General features: G+C 34.0%; 1 protein-coding gene across 1 annotated transcript in view; it reads right to left on the reverse strand.

Moving 5' to 3' along the window:
* The window catches only part of LOC135118708 (uncharacterized), a 159261-nt gene extending 139945 nt beyond the window's left edge, over window positions 1-19316 (reverse strand). Inside the window, exon 1 of the mRNA XM_064041355.1 lies at window positions 18992-19316. The gene's annotated coding sequence lies outside the window, so the exon portion shown is untranslated. The remainder of the gene's footprint in view (window positions 1-18991) is intronic.

Genomic DNA, 19316 nt, shown 5'->3' on the forward strand with positions numbered 1-19316 from the left:
GGTGCATTTCGAATATCGTAGTATTTACATTATAACTCTCTGACTTCTCTCCAGTCTAAAAAATATCTGAATTCTCTAGCTTCCACCCTATTGTTCGCAATAGGTATTTCGCCTAGAAAAAAAACTATAAACGCTTTCTCAATAAATGAGACTCATACGCTGAACATTTCTCAAATCAGACCTGTAGTTCCCGAGTTAAAGCGTGAGTTAAAAAGCGTGTTCAAACTAACAACAAACGAGCTCTATTAGATTAAATATTAAAGTTATCCGTGGATTATACCAACGTCGATAACTATTGCTTTTTCTATTAGAATATTAGAAAAGATAAGGTGATATAGTTTGTAGGTCAGTCCTGTCACTTTCAGGTTTCGTTTCTCTTGAACAACTTGACGTCCGATACAAACAGTTTTTTTATCCTTTTTTCTTTCAACTAAATACGTGTTTCTTTGTATAATTTTGTAATAACTTGTTTGTTTTCTATCGATTTGCCTGAAAAAATAAATTAAATTAATAAAATTTTTTTACTCGTCTTTACCTTTACTTTAATCTCAACAATTTTGATCTACTTAAAAAGATTTGCGTTTTATTGATATTTCCTTAATATGTGCTATAAAAGTAACATTTAATATTAATCTATAATAGGGAAATATTAAAACATTTAATATATAAAATTTTATATATTCACTACTTATTTTATTTTAAATCCTACTAATATTATAAACACAAAAGTATGTACGAATGGATGTTTTCCCTTCTTTCTCGTAAAGAGTACTGAATGGATTTTGATGAAACTTAATAGTAATATCGCTTATTTACCAGAACAACACATACCTAGGCTACTTTTTATCCATATGCAGGAAAAATACAGTACAAAATCTTCTTCAAAAATATTGCAACTACAGGTTTACAGTCAGCCCATATCCGTGATACATGGTTGGCACAAATCTTTCACACAACCATAACTATGGAATATAACAGGATTCTTTCCCCTCCCAACACTGTATTATATACCTACGTGTAATATTAGATTTCACATGTCCTCGTTAAGCTTTCATCACTAAAAGTATGTCCCAAATCGGTTGAGTGGTTTTGTAGGTTATACTACATATAGAGGTAGATATAACTGCTCTATTTCTTATGACGGACGTTTTTCTTCTGGATATAAACATAACTTATTTTCTACTGTTGTAGGAAGTAATAATTACCATTGTAAGAAATATTTTTATTACTAAATATATAACTTCGAACTAAACTCAAATCAGTTTTTTGAACTTTAATCGGTACCCAAGATACAAGCGTGCCTAATTTAACCAAAATCATAAAACTAGGTATTAATTTAATATTTTATGTGGAAAATAATAAGACTCGATATAACTTTTTTGAAAAGTCTGCTACAGAATCAAACATGACCAATTGATTGCTCTATTTCTTAGAATGACACGACCAAAACTAAAAAATAGCACCACATTCGGGGGTCACAAACATATCCCCGTAATGCAACTCCGAAAAACAGTGTTGACCCCTTAAAACTCTCAAGTCGTATAGTAAATGACCCCCGACAGCTCCCGTTTTTTATCTTCCGTGTCACTTTATATTAGGAACGTGGAACCCCGTAGTTTTTCCTTTGTTTTCGGAAAATAAATTGTGCGTGCCTTTCCTTTTGGATAAATTCGGAGAAATGTCTAATTGAAAATACGATCTTAATGCTGATTATAACATAGATTAATCAACAGAAAATGTATTATATAAAAGCATATTCAATCTATTTAATAAGTGTAACCTCATTTTGAAAAATAATCTAAAAAAATAAAATGCTTATTATATTTTAGGAAGCTTAACATACATATTTGAATCATAAAAACAAGCCAAAATAATATGGTCGTAAGAAAATGCCGTCGAACTAAAGATCAAGTAGGTAATGAAGCATAGACATTACAAAAACAGTACTACATAGACATATTAAATTAAAAACGTATTACCCATAAAATCAAACTAAAAATAAACAACAACAAAACCTCATATCTGCGACTTCAGTAGAAATATCAACAATTGTATCGATATCATTATCCATTTATATCCCATCTCTACTCTAGTCTGTAGTAAATAAACAACTTTCGAATAAAAATAGATCCATTCCGATATTCTAGTCACAACAATCCAGATTTAGTCGCAACACTATTCGAGTAGTAATTTCATTTTATACTTCTTTTATGTGTGGGTAAATTCTATGTTAGAAAATAGAGGAATATCTATACATAATATCCAACGAATTATATCTTTATATCTCCTATCGTCATATCATCCCTCATATCTTCCTTCTCTCATCTGCCTAGCCTTTTAATAACTATTTTGAGGTCGGCTTCCAGTCTTGAATATCAATGTTTTACAGAGCAACTGCCTACTTGACCTCCTCAACCCATTTACCTGGTCAACCCGATACCTCTTGGTAAGGCTGGATGCCAAACTCTCTGACTACAATCATATAAAAAATGCGACACTTTTTTATATATTTTCACGGTAAAACGAATAAACCTATTGTGATGGAAATGTAAGTAATTATAACCAGAGATAGTTACAGACTTTTCATCCAGGCAGGTAAACCACTGAGCAGTTCCTTGGGGACGCGGGTAAAACCACGGTAAACCGCTAGTTATCTAATAAACGGATTTATATCTCTTTTCGTATTGAAATCGTGCACATTTGCACTTCGATACCAACGTATTTGTGGCTGGTTCATGACAGCATAAACTTTGGGTAATACACAGCATATGGCATTCCGTATGTACATGTAGGTAGCTTTCTTTATAATTGTTTTCATAAACGAATTAGCATTAGAGATTGCATAAGAGACTAGCTTTTTTCCAAGGTCTTGTCCGCGTCTCTTGTAGACTATTTAAAGACAGTGGGTAAAAAGTAGCGTATAGTCTTGATCGACAAATAAATAACTTATCAATTTCAAGATTAAGAAATTTCAATATAATCAAAACCAATCTATAGTAAGTAGGTAATATTCAAACGGTCAGATATACTCAGTAACGATAATCGTATCACGCTCTATTATACCATTTTGCTTTTTTTTCACCCGCCTTCATATGTTATATCAACAAATAGGTATTTAAAATAGCACTATCATTTTTCATAAGCAGACCCATTAATTTACTGATATCTTTATTGCTTTTTTTGCCGTAGAGTTATAACCAGTCAGGTTTTTTCCAATAGCAAATCTCTAATCTCAAAAACGATTTTCCCATGATATAGGAAAAATCTGACTATTCCTCGGCCTACTGTTATTGCTATTTCATATAATAGATTATAGCTCTATTAAAGATAAGCATATCGTCGATCGGCTGTGAGATATTGGGTCAGCAACATATCATGATCATGACGTCATGAGCTCGTGAACATAGAGAAACAAATGACGAGCGGAGATGTCATAATGTAACATCTCCTAAGAAAGTAGCGTCCTCAAAATGCAGGTTCTGCACCCTAATACGCCTTCTTTGGAACACCTTTTTAAGCCAAATCACCAGTAAATCACGACCAATTCTTGACAGATGTGTCAAGGATCCCGACAGACGCAACGGAGCTTTTTGGTCACGCATACCGTACGTTTCTTGACCTAGAGACGAAGGCGCCTGACCTACCTGCCTTATAGCATCTCCGCTTATTTTTCCTTCCTCCATGCTCTTGAATGAAATGTAACAACGGATTTATGAGTAGAGGCCGATGACCTTACCATGAACTGCGGTTTTCGGATTGTATGTCTTACCGCGAGGGCTGGTAAGCACTTGCATATCTGTGACATGGTACGCACGTCATAGGTATCGAATTATTGCATGCATACCGTATCGAGTTATTGGATCGATTTTTTTAATCAACTTTGGTTTATGAAAAAGAAATCGGTTTGATGATGAATGGTTAATTACTTAAGGTTATTAGAATATGCAGTAAAATGTCACGTGCCCAAAAAAGTAACTAAACTATCGGAGTAAAGAAAACAATTAAAAAAAAAACAAGACAACTTTACACTGAACTGCAGAAATAACAACACAGTCACACAGAGTAGACAATATACCTAAAATCTTCAGACAAATCCCCACAAGGTGCATACGGAACATGATTTATTTTAGAAGCAATGACGCATCTTGAACATAACTTCATACAGGACTAACAATGTACTGTTTATGGCCTCGAACAAATTTATACATCGGCCAATAAAACCAGATTTAAACTTCAAAGCTGGTGCCTAATTTCGGACAGCGAGTGTATGACAATGTTGCTTGTGATCTGTGAAGGTAGCTTTAAGACGACTACGTTTTTTTGCAAGAAACTGTACATAATTAGCTCTTAAATGATTTATTGGTTTCCTCTCCAGTGGAAGCCTCATAAGAAATTTCTTATCTGGGTTGTTGTTGTGGTTGTTTACCTTTTTTCTAAAATAAGAATATAATTATTACTTTATCAACTCCATTTACAGCCATATTCATCCTGCGAGAGCTAGACTAGGACTTATTGATTACTTTCAAAGAAAAAATAACATTAATTTTTCCATTTCTTTTTTAAAGTTCCTTTATTATACTTATTGTGATAAAATTATCGACCAATATCATGTGTAAACGACTTTACACACAGTTATTTGGCAATCAGCCAAAACTATTTACCTAAACGGATAGTGTGGCATAGTTAAAAATCTTTGTAACGACTCAATCGGATGCGTAGGCGCAACTTCCATGCAATAACGATCGGTGATTCAGTTATTATTATGATTTATAGACGAAGAATTGGCACAATGTGTAATGTGTAAAGTTCGGGGAAAATATAAGGAAAGATAAGATTGTTCATTGTACTGAAAACCTTATTTTTTAAATTAGGTATGTTCCCGATCTTTATTTTTGAAATAAATTCCAGGAAACTTCTCTAAAATCTCTTCGAATTTTAATAAGGCAGAATACGTAGTTTTGCATCTTTTCAAATCATATTTCTAGAGAAAATAATGGCCTTCCAAATTGGAAATACAACATCGTATAGCAAATACTATTTTCTCTTAATAGACAAGAAAATAAAACCTACTTTCATTTCAGGTCAAGCAAACAAATCAGCCAGGATCCATGGAGTCTGTCTTACCCTAAAACCTATTTTATTTACTACTGGCCATTAAAGCAAGTACGATATAAAAAAAGTATTGGCCAGGGCCACAAAGGAGGTTGACAAGCGAAGATCTTGAAGCAGTGACACTCATAACCTCATTCCTGTTTGAATGAAACCGCACCTTTGATTGCTCGAACACAAAGCCTTTGGCCCCTTTTCTTTATTTAATGTTATTCGGAAGATAGTTGACAGAAATAGCGGTTGGGACAAAGAGAATTTCAAGAGAAACACAAATGGTTACGGATCAATGATTATTAGAGGGGAACCCTTTTTAGAAATATGACAGGACAAGGAAACGACTTCAATGGTAAAAAAATAAATAATTAAAGATACATTTGATAAATTCAAGGTTTCTTCAGTTTTTATCGTTATTTATGTTCAGTATTTATTAAATGTGTTTTATCACTAGGATAGTTCTAGATAAGGGCATTCTCTACGGCCACATTACCATCAGGTGAGATAGTGGACAAGAGCGAGCCTATTGACAATCAAACAAATTTTATTTACCTACTTTTACGTAGAAATACAATGATAAATTAAACTAAGATCTTTGTTTCTGGAAGCGACTGTACATAGCACTGAAGTTTCCTTTCCTTGAATCATCAATCCCTTTGAAATCGATCATCACTCGATCAAGCCAAAGACATCAGATGTCATCATCATCATCATCAGCCTATCGCAGTCCACTGCTGGACATAGGCCTCTCCAAGTGCACGCCACTGAGATCGATTTTCGGCTACTCGCATCCAGCTCCTGCCAGCCGTCTTGCGCAAGTACCAAGGTCATCGACATAGCCCACCGAATCAGCAAGCTGAAGTGGCAGTGGGCTGGCCATATTAGCCGAAGAACCGATAACCGTTGGGGTAAACGAGTTCTAGAGTGGAGACCACGCCTCGGCAAGCGTAGTGTAGGACGTCCTCAGGCACGGTGGAGTGATGACTTGCGCAAGACATCAGATGTATTTCCGAGCAAATACTTCATAGTAAAGTGTGCCAGTTCTAGAGAGAGTAATTACATGAACCACGGTTGTCAACACGTAAAACCTTTGTGTAACTTCGACCGCATTCTCTGTCGCTGTCTTAAAGTTACGACAGGATGACTAATTAAAATTTAACTTAGTTTTCGTGCCTTTGTGATTATTGATGCAAAATCAAAAGGAGAGAATAGAGCAGATTTTATTTTTAGTAAAAAGACATACCTACCTACTTTGTCACAGGAAAAGGATTTTTTTGCTGAAATTTTGCGTTTCCTTTTTAGCTGAAAGTTATTTGTAACTAAGCAACTTAGTAAAGTGGTAGCGGGGTTAAGCCTTGAAAAGTCTTATTTGCCTACTATTTTTCAAACAACCTTTAATTATAAAAAGAAAACAACAAAAACCAGACAAACAACAACGCCTAAAAACCTATAGGTATTGTTAATAATTACAAAAGAAAAAGTTTAATAGGACATTGGCTCCTTCTTTATATTGTTCAGAAGCAGACGTCTACGAAGTTTTGTGAACAAAAATATTCCTTTGTTATTTATTAAGCCTACTTTTGTAACTTGAAGAAAAAAGTTGCTCTATTCGAGTCTTAATATACCTAAGTTATTCTATTTTTTGCAAGTCGATAACCTATTTATGGAAACTATGCAAATAGGGTTTATCCATCAGGTTGTGTTTTGAGTCAGCTAAAACATGACCTAAAATTAATAACGTGTAGATACTACACATTTATAAAATAATACTTAAGTAAAAAATAATAGCTGTATTGGAATATTGATAGATCGTGAATATTAAATTCCTTGTAATTCGTAGTTCGCATACATTCATATATGCATGAAAACATACGTTACAATTGCAATGTTTAGGTACATCATACAAAATTCATCGTTTCTCCACAATCCTGCTGAAAACATTTTGATTAGGTACTCACCATAAAAAAATGTTCACGCGTCAACTTGAACCACCAATCCCATTAACCCTAAAAACAATAAGGTAGATTGACGGGCTGAAATATCCGGGAGAAGCCGGTCAATACCCTTAACTGCCCCGGCTTATCCGGAACCAATCGGCCAATTATTTGCACTCGTAAATATTACGAATCACACGCATTTTGTACGTAAGGAAAGTAAAGAAGTTGACTTTCATAGATTTTTGCTGGAATCAGGATACTGTGACTATTTTGTCAAAGTTAGAAATGTTTTCATTCTCTCCAAAATAAATACGTGAGTATGTACATAAGTATAATGACCGGTTTTATGTATTCAAGAGCCCTTAAAACTAAATAGATAAACTACAAACTGACAACGATTTTAGTTTACGATAAGCCATTTTTCCGTCGAAGATTTTACCTATTTTATTGCTGTCAATCGTGGCTATAATTAAATCGATATTTGCATTACAAACGATAGAATTATTAATAAACTACTATACTTTCCAATAAAATTGAAATGGACGTTCATCTATTGATAAAGGGTTAACCTAAATGTACTCGAATAGTACAAATTCAATAGATAGCCTACAATTGACTATTCAAATAATGACTACGAAAACCATTACTAGCCAAATCACCCATAATAAATACAGCCATTAAAGCCAATCAATAAATAATCTACGAAATATCTACTCAAAGAAAATATGTTTGGGAAAACAACAAAAAAGCTCGTTTGGTGAGCCCATTAGAGGTTTTTGTATCCCTACCCTTCCATGAATTGGGTAAATGAAATAAAAACACAAGTACACAAAGGTACACATAGGTACACAAATACAGAGGTACGTAGGTACACAAATACCTCGTCCCTAATGCTTGTGAACCTCCGGGGTAGCTGTCACACACAGAAATTATGTAATGGCCTACAGCCCGCCGCAATAACGAAGGACTTGCTTACGGCCGGACTCAGGTAATGGACGAATTAGAAATAGATGGGATAAATTAATTTAATTAACAACTTTTGGGGTCATAAAAAAGTTATTTGACTGTTTTAATGTGACTGTTTGTTACTTCAAGTAGGAAATAGTGTCTTGTTATTCTGTTGCTAAACTGTAAAAAATATGAAGATAGCTTATTGCCTCACATGTTTTCAATATCGAATGATGATTTTAACAAATGATTTTAAAAAATCGTTCGCCATTTGTTTGAGCTGAGAGTTTAAGAAATACAGATTCATTTGTTTCTCTTAGATTAGGCATTTTAGCAATAGAATCGAGCTGCCATCTGCTTTTCCTATAAACATTTGAAGAAGGATAGGTACATTCTGTAACAACGTATTTCATACGTTACTATCGGCAAAAGTGAAGAAAAAACTTTCATCCTTCTATTCCCGAACAAAAATGTAGGGTTTTTCCAAACAATACAATATGGTTAGTGCCAAGTAATCGGCTTATGTAGTGTGTAGCGCGCTTTCGATTCCCACATGAAATAAATATTTGTGTGACTTGCGAATATACTGTTGTTTTGTATTAAGAGTTCACAGTACCTACAACATAGAGGTGTAGACAAATAGTCAAGGCTTCAATTTTTAAGGACAAATCATTAAAAGTTTGCCAAAATATGGCCTATGTCACAAGAGGATAGTATGTAGTTTCCCAACAGTTATTTTTTTTTAATCTATTCAGTAGTTTAGGAGCTTTTACGGTTGAAATTCCTCCTTTTTGGGAAGTCGGTTAATAAACAAACATACCATTTGCTTTGTACAATATTTTAGAAGTATCTAGATTGCCGGTAGAAATCTAGATAAAATTTCATTTAGATCTGACTCCGACCCTGTGTGCAGTAAATGACAATTTGTCCTTTCGCCCGTTACCCCCATCGGTTACCCCCGAGTTCCTAATAGCCAGCTGTCATTTCAAATATCATTTATTTTTTTCGTACAAACACAATTTACTTCGATTGCGACAAATGAGCTAATATTGATCAAATAAGCGCTTTGTCAACATCGTTGAGTCAATTTGTACTTTATTCATATTAAATGAAGGTACAAAATTGTTTGACTTTTGCGAGCCACGGTTCAGTGTTGAGCTGGCATTTTCATGCTTTCCCGATAAGTCGTAAATGACGACTAATGGATTATCTCGATACTTTAATAACGTCATGTTGCAGTCATTAATCTGAGACGATATTGCAGAGACGAGAGAAGGAATGATGGTAGATAGGTACAGTTGCAAACAGCTGCGAGACTGGCTCAGTTATATTTTTAGTTACTACATCTTACGTCTTTGTCAGACTTTAGGCACGGGTAGTCAGAAGCCAGGAAGTCTGACAACCAGTCACTCCATGCTGTGTTTGGCTGGGTAACTGGGTTGAGGAGGTAAGTTACTTACGATATTGGATATACACATATATTTTATTTTGTTTGTTTTCTTCGTATTTCCAATTTTATCTGCCACCCACTATTTCAACTTTATCCAAACTAATTTAGGAATAACTACACTCTAGGCAACATTACTCAACATACTAAAGCCTACCCAAGTTAGATGGTCCCAAATATTCTAGCGGGTCGGGTAGACCATCAACAATTTGATTGCAGGCAAACATTAGGTACAAACAGATATGATCTGGCTTCGACAGCAGAGCAAACTTGCCAAATTCGGCCATGTTTTAGTAACTAAACTGTTCAATAAAGCAGGAAGGTCATAGTTAGGTCTCAAATGGAAACTAGATATTGACAAACGAGTTGATTTTGATCACAAAATGGCTTTTATGTATTGATTAGATAATTTTGCACTCACACACACACAATTTTGGTAAGAAACTTTATTACAAAACTGATTTTGTTAAAAAATGCCAGATCCGTTAAAAACATCTAAAAAAATCCGTTAAAAAATGACGATTCCGTTCTGCAATTGAACCCTTCAATTATTATGAGAAAGCATTTTAAAATAATGAAAATCTCATAATATATTTAATGTTGTGAGATTACACTTGAAACCATTAATCAGAAGTATTGAGAAGCGATCATTTTACAGATAATGTATCAACAACTGATGCAGATGCACACGAGAATTCAGAATATACAAAAACAAATAACAGTCGAAACAATTTACGTGAAAAATAATACAGTCGATCTTACGATAACCTAAATATTTAAATACATACATCTATGGATTTCATAGAAGGGGTTATCTAGGGATGATATCTAATACAACAAAAGTTACTCAAAGGGTCAGGCCAAAGAGCTATGATCTTTTCCATTGTAATAGTTTACAGCAGAATTGTAATAGTTTACACGCTGAAAACTCTATCATTACTTTTTAATTAAGGTACAACCTACATTAGGTACAATTTACTACACCGCTTTATTCCAAGGGTTCATAGAACTAAAACCAGATATACCTACATACGATAGCACTATAGATTTCGTACAGAGCATTCATCACAGTTATACAACATTGTAACTGCAGTTATCGAGATAGTTTTTCGTTGTCAACAAATTCCGTAGCTAAACTATTTGCTGTTTTTGTGTTTCAGATACAATCCTACACAAAATTATTCGAATGTGTTAAAACTTGTGACGAAATAAAGGAGTTGTGCCATTTTATTTTGTACTTTACACTAGCCGATTTCGACCACGCCCCGTAGGAGCTACTGTCCGTACTGAGATAAAATTAATATACCTAGCTTATGTTACTCGGGAAGAGCGTAGCTTTCCAAAAGTGAAAGAATTTTTCAAATCAGTTCAGTAGTTTCGGAGCCTTTAGATTACAAATAAGTAAACAAAAAAAATCTTCCTCTTTATTATATTTATTAGCATAGATAGATTATTACCTAAGCTACATATTGTCTTTAACAATACTGCATAATATTATTTCTCAAAGTCACAATTTATCGAGGAAACAAAACTAACATTGTTTTTTCTTTGCCTGAAACCATTGTAATTAATTCCCATTCCATACTATAATAACAGAAATATTAAACTTTGTATTGAAACAAAAGTCTGTTGACAAACGACGAACAATATGGAACAGTAACACACACAGTAAATCATCTGCATATAAGTATGTGATATAATAATAATAATATATTTCTGCATGTATGTTAAGATACAATAATTTACCTATATGTTGAATTTCTCTTGGTTTTAAAGGTAGAGTCCCAACCCAAAAGCCTTCGCCAGTGCTGTCGCAAGTCAACATATCGGAATGTACGACCACACGCGATTCGCGACTGTCACCTGAATCCGAATTGTATCTTGTAAAGCTAAGCGTCCACTTGTCGGTATCGTACGCAACGGACGTATCGCACGCAACGGATCGTAGTATTATTTATATAGAATGCGATGCGTACGATGCGGACAGATGGACGCACCTGTTTGAGTTTCTATATAAATATACTACGATCCGTTGCGTGCGATACGTCCGTTGCGTACGATACCGACAAGTGGACGCTTAGCTTTAAGAAACAAAAGCAGACTGCATCGTCATCTTCGCCATTTTCTAAGCTTCGAATCCACTACCCGAAAACCTACAGGAGTTACACATCGTCATCCACTAAATGGGCAATCACTTCATACATCTTGGTAAGACTGTCTGCAGTTTCTTTGCGTTTTAACTATACGGCGACTTTTCAACCCGAAAACGGATCTTCGTGGTTGGCACGTGGTCGGGAAGAAGACAATAGTAGAACATTCCTATTTAGGTAATATCTTCAATTTCCGTCCTCCTCCTTTCTTTAATTCTATCAAATTAACTTCATTTACAAGTCAATAAAGCTGAAAAGTAAATTTATTATTAAAGTATTTTTCGTAAAAAATGTGTGTATATTTTCCAAAACGGACAAACGAATAAGCACTCTATTAACATCTGAAGAAAATGACATTAAAATAAATAACTCTTAATGAGCAGACCACTTTGGCAAATGTGTTTTTCAGAACCGTTTTTCATAATATTCAAATCCCTGGTTATTTTTATGAAAAATGTTGCTTTGAAATAAGCTTCAATTTATAGATACATTAGAAAGATAGATAGGTAAATGGAGTCGCTACGTGGACGTTCAAAAATTAGTGTAACTATTATGTTGAGGTTAATAACCCTGATACGGGGATAAGATCATAATTTTGTTGAAAAATTCTATAAGTAGGTAGTTTCACTTCTATACTTATTTTATTTAAAAAGGTACCTTTGTAAGATTGCAGGCAGCTAATGCTGGATATAGTGAGCTGATTTAAAAATATATTTTACGAATAGAAAACCACATTATTTATTTGTGTAATTTAAGTACGTCTACACGACATCGGTCATATTTTATATGGGTGAGGGAAGTGGAGACACTGGAATTACCTATAGTATTTATAATATATTGTATTTTTAGCATATTTACGACATATTTATATTATAAATATGTACCTATACTACATAATAACCGACAAACATCAAAATATTCCCTATATTCTCTCAAGATACAACAGCGAAGGATTTTCTATGTTCATCCCCAAAGGGGTGAATAGGGGTAGCAAAGTTAGTAAGTTCGTTAGGTCGAAGGAGTTCCAAATCCACGCGTCGAACCCCCAGCGAGAACTAGTTTGAGTTATAAAGCAATATAAACAAGTTCCTGTAGGTATTTATTTTCCTTGGGATTTTCTTATTTTCGAGTTCCCAAAAGAACCATACATATTTGGTACCTACCGGTGTGTAAAAAATTGAAAAACATTATTTGGCAAAAGGTATTGTTTGGTATGTAAACGACTATGGGAAAACCGTATGAAAATCTGTGTTAGTGCAGCAGTTTTAGAGTTTGGCGCGACCAGACAGACAGTTGCAGAGGAAGACTTTGTTTTATTATACGTAGTGATTCGTATAAGAATTTCTCAGTATGATCTTCATCATCATCAAAAACTTGACCGCCTTATAGTTATAACCTCCATAATTATCTTCTTTCACAAATACAGTTTAGTACGTTTTTTATTTCCGCTAAATATAGAGCAATCAATGTCTATTCCTATTTATAAACAGGTATCCGACGGATAGGTTAATTATTAATGTCGTAATATTGTAAAATAATGACACAATGTCGTGTATTTGTGACCGCAAACGATAGTGATATGATCACCTAGGTCACGTTATCCAGATATAGGTTATTCTAAGAATTGTATTATCAGATAGATACGATAATTATAATGAATTCATTGGCTTGCCGTTCTCTCTTGATAGGAACCTTCTTTTAGAATAGGCAACCAGATTAAAGATTATTTATATTTTTGGGTCTGAATAAAATGAAATTATTTGACTTTGACCTTCTATACTTAGTGATTAAATAATATGTGTGTTCAAATTATTATACAAGGTTTGCTTTCCAGCCATTTGTGCACATAAGCAGTAAATGCGATCAAGGGGTGCGTGGTGCGTCATTTCAGCTTAGACGAGCTCTGCTGTTTCATAAATCAAAAGCCAAAGTTGTTCCTACATATTATTTGCAAATCGTAAAGGTTTGTTAACTCGGCATAATAACATAGATAGGTACTTGGAACTCAGAAAACATCTAACAAGTCCCCACGTCCATGAGGAAGTATCCCCATAGAATTTCCAATACGCAGCTTCAAGTTAAACCGTATTTACTTTTACTTTGTACCGGCACAATGATAAAAAATCCCTTTCCTCAATCTACGGTTAGGTTAATGAAGACAGATCAACGTACCGTGGACGGTCAGGGAATACGAACAACAAAACAGGTAAAAATTTGGTCCACGCGACTGTTTTTTGTTCGGGTCACCCGAAAATATGGGAGAAATGGAGTGTAGCAACTTTGGTAATCAAGGTAAATTATTAACAACTAGCTTTTGCCCGCGACTTCGTTAGCGTGGAATAGTGACTTCAGGCAGATTTTTGGTTTGACCAATAGATAAAAAACTATCCTGTGTCCTTTCTCAAGTTCCAACCTACGTCAGTACCAAATTTCACACAAATCGGTTCAGTAGTTTAGGCCTGAAGAAAAGACAGACAGACAGACAGAGCTACTTTGACATTTATAATGTTTGTTAGGATTTCCTATTAGTTTTTTCCCAACTATGTTGGGGACGGCTTCTAGTCTAGCCGGACGCAGCAGAGTACTACTTTACTAGCGTTTTACATGGAGCAAATGCCTAGGTATCTGACCTCCTCAACCCAGTTACCTGACCAACCCGATACCCCTTGGTAAGAAGGTAGCTGGGTCTACTTATTAACGATTAAATTCATGTCCCAACTAGATTTTCCACTAACGTATTTACCAAACTTCAGGCTTTTGACTACTGTCCGTGAAATGTTGTAGAATTGGTCCCTATGTAGAATCGAGACCTGCTCTGCGAAATATCGAGCGCTCTCAAAGTTGCTGGTTCGATATTACAAGTACTAGGTAAGTAATTGAAAGCTACGTTACCTAATTTAAGTATATGCGAAATTACGTATGTTTATGTAAGTATATAAAATTGATAAAAAATATACTTACATAAAGAACCGGCCAATAGAATCATGTTTGTTGTACGGGTTTAGTTTTCCACCACGTTAATTCATCATTTATGAAAATTTTTACTGTAGCTGTAACTGCAGCAGGATCCTCTATTTTCCGCGCCCAAAGGGACACCACATTCTATACCAACTATTATGTCACAACACTATTCCAGCTTAAAATTCTGTAATATCCTGTAAAAACGCACTTTGAAACCACGATTACATCTGCAGTGTAAACATGATTTATTGGACCGACCGCTGAACACAGAAGTGAACTCGAAATAGCTTTTTCGGAAACAGTATGGTTCAGAATAGGACTCTGAAAAAGTAATCAGAATTTCTGCAAAGCTATGTCACATAGATTAAGTATAGAGTGTTTTGCTCTGTAGTTCAGAGTGTCTATCTCTTTAGTACATAAATAATGTATTTAAGTACGTTTACTTGTTACTCCGTTGGCACAATTTAGAGTTGGGAAAGTGTTCATCGATTTTTTCATCCCAAAATATGTTGAGTAATGTATCCTATTTTTTTTTCTAAGGTATTTAAAAGTCCTTTATTCACGAATGATTATTCATCTATCATTATCTTAATAATAACATGCGTGTACCTATTATGCAGTGTGAGTCTTCATAATTATGCACATATCGAAATGAGGTAGGTAATCTATCCTTATTGTATCAACGACAAAATGTTAAAAAAACTAAATATAATATCATAACATTTTTATAACATTTAAATTTCTTAATGTGTGTTTCAGCACATAAACAGACCAACAAAAAATCTCAGGACGCCAATATTAACACTAATAGGTATCAAAACGTAAATAGCCTACCTAAATCGGTAACTTTACAATTTGATAACCGTTCATCGAATACCATTAAATTCAATGGCACGTTAATAACAACGGATTTAACATTGATTGCGAAACTTAACGATCGTAAATGAATTCGAATGATCGGATTACTTCATAATAATCGATTAATTGTGCACTGCCTACCTTGTAGCAACACTAATGGAGCTTGAAAACGCGGGAAAATTTATTTATCCTTATTGAAGCTTACCTAGAAGAATTAAAATTATTTTGTGTGTCGGAATATGTTTGAAGATTATTTAAAAAGCATAAAAAGTGAAGATACAACTATATAGAAATTACATTAATTAACAAAACTATACTGTCCTTTGCACATTAGAAACTACGAAAGAAAATCCCGCTCGGTGGTACCGACTAAAACTAGTGACCTGATACACGATGTCACATCACATTATTTCCCGAAATATAATGTAAAACTACTCTACATAGTTAGTTACAAACCCAGTCTCTGTGTTTATTGAATAAAAGTCCCGAATAGAAGGGAATCCTCCAACCATTTTACAGGGAAAATGCTTATTTTTTAACACACTTTAGGTACTTATGTGTCTGACTCCGCCAATGGAGCATTTTTTGAGTTTAAGGTCAAGAATCTAATTAAAAGGAAAGGTTAATTAACGTAGTATATTTAGTACAAAGATACCCAATTTAACATCACAAGATTTTGAGGTAAATTGGATAGCACTTTAAGGAAAATTTCGGTGCGCGTTCAACGAACAGCGCCATTATACGTAAAGACATCTACTTGTATTTTTTACTCGACTTTGTCTGAAATGTTTTTAACTTAGCTAGCATTGCTAAACGAATGACAATACTCATCTGGTGTTCTATTTATAAATATCACTTAATACAGTCAAAACAATTTTGTGGGAAAAAATACGCTTCAAAGGAAACAGGCAGAATGAATTACTTTAGCTAGCACTATCCTTATTCACGTCATTTAAATACATACGACACCTCACAAGGTTTCCTACAAACCATTAAAACTAAAACTAATGAAAGTAATTTTAATCAATCAAATTGAAAGACATTGGTAATTACAACTCGGTCGCCATCTTGTTTGGCGCCGCAATACGATTGAATACGACTGTCCTGATTACAGACTATAATCCCACCGTCACAGGCTACCATTAATTGATAGATTTTCTCTCACCAATAAATCAAGATTGAAGTTCAAATTGGTTTTCGCGGTACAAAGAATTAATTGTAATTTCTTAGCAGCACGTGCTGGGAGTAGGTGTTAGATAGTTGCTGGGTTTTCATACCCTAATTGTAGGACCCCTGCTGTGTTGGACAGTACGTACATACTTTCATACAAAAAAAATCATTATTTTATATATTTTTTCTATTTTGTACAAGCAACTACTAAATAGTTAAGTATGCACTCTTGTTTTCCACGTACTTTCCACCGTCAAACTTCGTTTTTCTTCACGCTGGATAATTTGTTCATCCACCAATTGCCAATATTATGTATCTGAAGAGACAAAGAGCTATAACTTTTAAATAAATAAATTCTATGTGTCAAAAATCTTTTCTCGACTAATTTCTAAATCGAAATCCGAGTCATTATTGGTCAAAATAATATACTTACTTATACATAGAATTTTTTACGCGCCCTTGTAGTAAAAGTAAAACCCTACGAGATAGGAAAATAACTAATGAGAATACTATTTAACTACTGTTTATGTACGAATAATTAGATATATCAATTATCGGATTGGTAATATTATGTTATTGTCCGATATCAAAGCTAGGTTAATCTGTGTGATTAATAGTACGCATTATAGTCTAAGCTTTTGATTGTATAATTGGGTGGATGACTAGGTCAAAAATAAATTACGTTGTCATATTCATTTAGTGAAGCATCTAAAAATAATGTCACTTCCATTTATCGTTTTGATGGAATAATTGATTAAATTTTTTTATTGATAATATAAGCTAAATAAGAATCCAGTTTGATGTGAAAAATCTGTGACGTCATAAGTTGCGCTTTCATACATATTGCAAAGAAAGTGACAGTTTTTGACAGTTAAATAAAAGTAATGAATTTGACTCGTTGGAAACTACCGTATTGGAAACTGTTAAACTATGATTTTGTATAATCGTATAAATTGTCGTTTATTTCATTTAAATTGGGTGTATAAAGTTAAAGGTTCTATTTTAAGAGTCATGGCCGAAAGTAGTAAAAAAACAACTTACGAAAAACTCGCTGTAATTCATTATTTGAATACATTATTGTCATCATCAGTCTATGTTAATCCATTCAAGGAAGGAAATTCTCCCATGATGCGGTACAGGAGCCTGTCTTCAGGTTTCCTACAACCATGCTTACTGCTTACTGCCTTATAAAACTTTGCATTTTCAAGAGTTGAAAACAGTTGTTTTAAGAAACCTGACGTTTATATTGTTGGTGGACTTGGGCTTAAATGTACGTAAGTAATAGGTAGGAACCTAACCACCTTTTTTTCGAAACTTTGTACTTACAACCTACTTATTAAATAAAATCCGTAAAAGAAAATTAACTACGAGTGTTGAAAGGTCAAAAGTTAATTAGAAATGCTAAGATCCACTTTATTATAATAAAGTAGCTAAATCCTTGGCAAGGAAAAACTGAAAACAGCTTTATACCCACGGGAAACCCTGGCTGAAAAATTGTACCTATGTTTATTACCTATGAACCTATTTTGAAATGGGTACTTATGAATTTTGTATCTAAAAAATTTTAGTAGGAATACCGCGATTTTTCATGTTTGTGTTGAAAAAAAAACAAGTTAAAAGTAATAATTACCTAATTTTCATTGTGTCAGTCTTCTATAAAGATAATAAAGTTTTGAATTCTCTGTAACCGACTGCAAAACGAGGAGGTTCTCAATTCGTCGGAATCATTTGTTTTTTATTAAAAATCATACGTCGTGCAAGCAATTTTTGCTAAACATTTTTTTTTATCGATAAAGTTAATTTTATGTTTAATCGATAAATATTATTGTTTGAAAAGAAAGCTTTGAAGTTATGCAAATATTTACGAATTTTAAAAGTTTATTACTGGACTAAGATTTTGTAAAAATATGTTAGAGAAGAAAAATTTTATGTTGACGTTTGAAGATGAAAACTCAAGAATTAGGTTCCAACATTTATCGTGAAACTTTTACTACAATTGTAGTCGGAAATAAATAAATCTATGTTAAATTGGCCTTTTGCACCTAGGCAATTCTACCTCTAACTTTTAGAAAATTAGGTCCCCTATTGAAACTGATTTCCCAACATAGGTTTTAGTTAACAACATTGTGAAATAAATTCATTTGGCGTCCGTCGCTTTGCCCTGGCGTGTGATGGACGGACGGATAGTTTCCCTTTAATTAAACACTCGCTACTGACCGTAAAAATCTTTCTTCCACCACAAGTAGAAGAGACATCTTACGAAATTAGGTTAAAGAAAATTTCGTCTTGAAAATACCATTAATTAAGACATAATTATTATTTTTCAGTTACGTTGTTGACTAGTGTTTAACTATTATAAAAACTTATTAGGTAAGTCCCTATGTAGGTATGTGTATACTTAATAAGTATTAACTTACCTAATAAAAAACGGAGAACGCACCAACAAAATAAATCCGCAAAACAAAAAATAAAACTTTCTTATTACCGTAACCAACACTCAATAAATAATTTAAACTTGCCAGATATTCAAACTTTTTACACGTACTACACTTTTTCACTAATAACTGGCCACACAGGCGCGCGAACTTAACAATTTGAATTCAAATTAGTTCGGGGTTCGGAAAGCGCGGGAAATTGTCCCCGGGCGTGCGTTCAGAAGAAAATTTGAGTCGAACTGAAGGGCGGCGCTTGTGAATGGACGCATCGTCGCGACCACGATCATGCGCGCTCATGTTAGCTACA

This window comes from Helicoverpa armigera, chromosome 2, assembly GCF_030705265.1.
Source record: "Helicoverpa armigera isolate CAAS_96S chromosome 2, ASM3070526v1, whole genome shotgun sequence".
NCBI lineage: Eukaryota > Metazoa > Arthropoda > Insecta > Lepidoptera > Noctuidae > Helicoverpa > Helicoverpa armigera.